General features: G+C 46.2%; 1 long non-coding RNA gene across 1 annotated transcript in view; it reads left to right on the top strand.

Moving 5' to 3' along the window:
- Nucleotides 1-574: 574 nt before the first annotated feature.
- LOC126984325 (uncharacterized) overlaps nt 575-5,356 on the top strand; it is a 5,516-nt gene continuing 734 nt past the window's right edge. Inside the window, exons 1-3 of the long non-coding RNA XR_007736588.1 lie at nt 575-598; nt 875-971; nt 5,285-5,356. The exon at nt 5,285-5,356 is cut by the window's right edge and continues 48 nt beyond it. This is a non-coding gene — a long non-coding RNA (uncharacterized LOC126984325). The remainder of the gene's footprint in view (nt 599-874; nt 972-5,284) is intronic.

Raw genomic sequence — 5,356 nt, 5'->3', positions numbered from 1 at the left:
ATATATATATGGTACTATGGTAGACTACAACCCTCCATAGATGATTTGGAAAAGAAAGTCTAGGATAAAATACACTAAAAAGCAATACAAACATATTTCATAACACACACACACACACACACACACACACACACACACACACACACACACACACACACACACACACACACACACACCTTTTACCCCCTACAATATCCTTCTTAAAGGCTTTTTCTCCTCTTTTTAATCTTCCTTCTTCATCATTATTAAATTCCTTCTCCCCCTCCTCCACTTACTGCCTCCTCCACTTCCTCTCACTTTCTCCCTTCTCTTGTTTCTTTTCGTCTCTCAACTGGAGGAGGACACTCGATTTTACTCCTTAGGTTAAGGAGCAAAATTCATATGGAAGGGGAGAGAGAGAGAGAGAGAGAGAGAGAGAGAGAGAGAGAGAGAGAGAGAGAGAGAGAGAGAGAGAGAGGAGGAGGAGGAGGAGGAGGAGGAGGAGGAGGAGGAAGAGGAGGAGGAAGAAGAAGAAGAAGAATAGGAGGAGGATTCTGAGTATATATATAAAGAATTGGGTGGAAAGATGACAGACAGTGAATTGCCTGCACTACTAAAGGTGTGTGTGTGTGTGTGTGTGTGTGTGTGTGTGTGTGTGTGTGTGTGTGTGTGTGTGTGTGTGTGTGTGTGTGTGTGTGTGTGTGTGTGTGTGTGTGTAAATCATACTTTAATGCATACACAATTATTTTTCTATATCTAATATTGAAGAAAGAGAGGAGCTTTAATTACTCTAATCTCTTAATTTTCTTTTACCTATTCTCTCTCTCTCTCTCTCTCTCTCTCTCTCTCTCTCTCTCTCTCTCTCTCTCTCTCTCTCTCTCTCTCTCTCTCTCAGATGTCAGGCGGAGTCATCGTCATCGTCAGCCTGCTGGCCATCCTTTCCTGCAGGTCACCCGTGGAAGGTCAAGGTCAACAAATGGTCAAAAAAAACAGTGAGTAGTAGTAGTGGTAGTGGCAGCGAGCAGCGGTAGCAGGTTTTTATTTTTTTTACTTTTACGTCGTGGCCTATTGCGCCGGTAGGCTTCTTCCCGGTGGGGCGTGATGGTCGGCCCAGGCGCAGGCGAGTGTTTATAGTGATTCTTCTGGAATGCAGGCACACAGTTAAGGTGCTTTCTCTACTCATGGTTAAGAAAAAAACAGGTTCAATCACACTTAGTCTCGTGATATATAAGTGGACCCGACACGGTCAATATTATTGGCACAATATAGTGACTCATTTTTATTGTGCAATATTTGTTTCCCCCAACACAGCTCTGTATTATTGCGCAATGTCGGTAGTCGTGTGAAGGATTTCAGAGACACAGCCGTGTATGTATAATATGCCTTTTCAATACCTTTGCCACTTTTTCTTTATTTCCAAGTTTTTCCGCCTTCATATTGTGGTTGAGGGACATGTATTTCGTCCCTTAACTATAATATGGAGGCGTAATATCGTATTTTGGAGGCGCGGAGTGATTCTCAATAACTACCTTTTCCGCCTCTCCTTATCGTGAGGGAAGCCCAGCTGTCACGTCTGTCTCTAAGGCTGAATTCTTCGTTCAAACTTTCTCTGAAAACTCCGCTCCTGACGATTCATGGCATATTCCGCCTACTCATACCTACTCTCACTCCACTATTCCTGGTCTTTTTACAATCCTTGAGGATGATGTTTTTTATCTCTGGTTTGATTCCCCAGAAGGCTTTTGGACCCTACAGAGTACCTCCTTTTGTTCTTTAAACTGTGCCTCCGTGTTGATGCTCTGGCTGGTCAAATACTTTCTTTTCAACAATTTACCTTCCTGCTGGAAATACGCCTATATACCTGTGCCTAAGACGGATAGCCGTTCTAATCCCTCAAACTATCGTATTTTAGCTTTGCTTTCTTGTCTTTCTAAATCTTTTGAATAAATCCTTAACAGGAAAGTTCTTAAGCATCTATCAACATCTTACCTTCACTCTGATCACCATTGCGAACTCTGGAAGGGGCGTAATACTATTGATCTTCCTATTTTCCCAAATGACTCCTGGCTATCCTCTCAACCGTTAAAACTTGCCCTAAACATCTCGGAAGCTTTTAACTAAGACTGACACAAATCCTTGCTTATAAACTATACCTTCCTACGGAAAATATCCCTCGATTTATTTTTTGTTTTCAGGTCGATCTGTCTTTTTATTTTCGTTCGGCCTGTTGCATCGGAAGACTATGGAGCCTGCTCGTCGGCTCTGGCGCGTCCGTGGTGCAGGCAAATGTTTACAGTGGCGCCTTCTTGTTTGGCGCGTGCTGCCCCACGGAACTCATCTTTGATCCGCAATGAATTGGGGTCTGGGTTGACAGGTGGTTCTTCAGGATAGCATGTAGGTAATTTTGAGCCACTTGACAATGATTGAAAATTGTTTGTATGTAAGAGCTGCCAGAACTTGAGCCCGGGTCCTTCAGGACACCGCGCCCGCACGCTGACCACTCAGCCACCGCCTCCATATTAGCTGTAGACGATCACTGTTCTTTCCCTAAACCTACCAACAGTGTTGTTCCGCAGCGTTCTGTTCTATCTCCCACTCTCGTTCCATAATTCATAAACGATATTTCCATAAACTGTTATATCCACTCCTACGTAGATTACTATGCATTACTCAATATCTTTCAGCATCAAACCGTTCAAACAGAAATTCCATGGCTCAATGTTGGCGCTGCAGAACGCTTAAACTGTAACTTTGCTGCTACCTCTGAATGGTACAGAAGTAACTCAAGTCTCCTTTAATGCCTCAGAAATACAATTTCCCCGCGTTGTCAACTCGACATTATCTTCCAACACCTTCCCCCTATTCCTCGAGACCCTCGTTTTTTATCTAACGTGCTGGCTGCCTCTAGTGCCGGTCTTGAGAGGCTGCTAGGACGACCCCAGCTTGTCGGTGGAGCAGGCACATTTTATTTATAGTGGCTGCCGTGATGTATGAAGCTTGCTTTTTTTTTTTTTTTTTTACGTCGCGGCCTATTGCGCCGGTAGGCTTCTTCCCGGTGGGGCCTGATGGTCGGCCCAGCCCGTTCTGGCGCAGGCGTGTTTTTTATATTGGCGCCATCTTGCGTTGGCTCATACTGCCCCCCAGAACTCATCTTTGAGCCTCTCTTTGGAGAGGTTATCTAGAGCCCGGGTTGATGGGTAGTCTTCAGGCCAGCATGTGGGTAGTCTTAGGCCACTCGGCTCTGACTGAAAAACCTCAGCTCTGCGGCGGCCAAGATTCGAACCCGCGTCCCTCCTGGAGCTCCTGAACGCGGGGCCGTCACGCTAACCACTCAGCCACCGCCTCCCCCGCTAACCACTCAGCCACCGACTTGCGCCATGCTGCCTCCCGGTGATGCATTTCAACGAAGTTGCTGAAGTTAGGGTTGACTGAAGATCTGGGCAGCATGTGGGTAGTCTTCCGCCAATCAGCTATTGTTGAAAAATCAGCGTTTCGGTGGGACTCGAACCTAGGTCCACGGGGTCAGTACGACCGCACGCTGACCACTCGGCCACCGCCTCCTGAACTAAACACCCACTCCCAACTAGACAATTACAGTCCATCATAATCCCAAAACCTTAACTGGAAACTTATTATTGCATCTCTTGCTAAATCAATTTCTTCGAAGTTAGGAGCTCTGTATCGTTTTCACCAGTTATTTTTCCCTTCCTAGATGCTATCAATAAATAAGGGCCTTTGACCACCCTTGTATCATCTACACCAGAGAGTAGTTCAGCATGCTCTCTAAAGACCGATCCTCTCTCTATCCACACAACACTACATTCACACAACACAAACACCTTTTCCTAAAATTCAAAATTCAAAATGGCGTTCAACAACAGTGCCTCGGAGTCCCCACCTGGGGGGTGGGGGCACAGACTCCGCCAGGGAGGACTCCCCTTTTGGCTGCTTACCTGGGAGGTGTCTTGATAACTTCTCGAGCCTTTTTCTTATCAATTTCTGCAACGTTCACGGTCTTCGTTCTAATTTCCATTCTGTAGAACACCATCTTTCCTCCTCTAAACCTCACCTTCTCTTCCTCACCGAAACACAGGTTTCTGAGGCTACTGACCGCAACCTCTACTCTGTTCCCTCTTACTATCTCTATCCTAAATTCAAGTATGAATATCATGTGTAGAGCGCCCCCCAGTCATGCTCTTAGTTTAAACAAGTACCTTCCTCTTACTGGTAGTTTTCTACCCCTTTAATTACTCCGTGGCTTTGCTTCTCTTGTTATTGATGTTTTCATGTTGATTGTTTTTCTAATTTTGCTCACTGTATACTTAACCAATCACGCAGCCATGTTGAATACGGCGTTCAACCAACTTTTCCTTATCCCTATATTCTATTCAAACTCCTTATGCATTAGTTAGCCAGAATGTTCAGGCTTTCATTCCTTTCGCTGGCAAACTTTGGAGCAGTATTGTTTCTGTATTTGCTTCTACCATTTTTGTGTTGTCATTTTGGGGGAATATGTGTATGTTCTTTGTTAATATTAGTTAGGCTCGCACTGTTGTCTCGCTGTCCAGGCTAGAGTCAAATTTATTGTACTGTACTTGGGTAGGCGGTGGCTGAGTGGTAGCGTGCTGGGCCCCCATTCACCACGTGATGGACGACACGGGGTCGAATCCCCACGCTACCACCTCGGATTTCTCAGTCACCGCCGAGTGGCTTAAAACTACCCACATGCTGTCCTGAAGACCACCCATCAACCAGGACTCTAGAGGAAACCGTTCAAGTGAATCAAGAAGGAGTTCCGGGGGGCAGCATGAGCCAAGAGAAGATGGCGCCACTATAAACACCTGCCTGGGCCATGACGGGCCGGGGCCGAATACCATCCAGGTTCCTCAAGCAAGCCTACCGGCGCTATAGGCATATACGTAAAAACAACAACTTCACAGCAGCTGATTGGAAGTTTTAGTGAGATAACAAAAGGCCTTACCATAAGTTGTTTCTTGGAAGTGATGTCTGGCCGAGAGGTTTCTCTCTCTCTCTCTCTCTCTCTCTCTCTCTCTCTCTCTCTCTCTCTCTCTCTCTCTCTCTCTCTCTCTCTCTCTCTCTCTGTCCTATTTATCCTCCGAATCCTTCTCCTCTTCCTCTTTCTCCTCCTCTTTCTCCTCCTCCTCCTCCTCCTCCTCCTCCTCCTCCTCCTCCTCTTCCTCTTTCTCCTCCTCTTTCTCCTCCTCCTCCTCCTCCTAAATCATCCTGCACACTCTCCTCATCTCCTCCCCCTACTTTTTATCTCCTCTCTCTCTCCTTTTTTCAGGCTGGTGGACCAAGAGAGGCTTCCTCCTCCCTCTTCCTCCCTCCTCCCCTCGCTCCGTCATGGAAGGAAGAA

This window comes from Eriocheir sinensis, chromosome 57 (assembly GCF_024679095.1).
Source record: "Eriocheir sinensis breed Jianghai 21 chromosome 57, ASM2467909v1, whole genome shotgun sequence".
Lineage (NCBI taxonomy): Eukaryota > Metazoa > Arthropoda > Malacostraca > Decapoda > Varunidae > Eriocheir > Eriocheir sinensis.
This window is presented reverse-complemented; position numbering and strand designations above follow the sequence as displayed.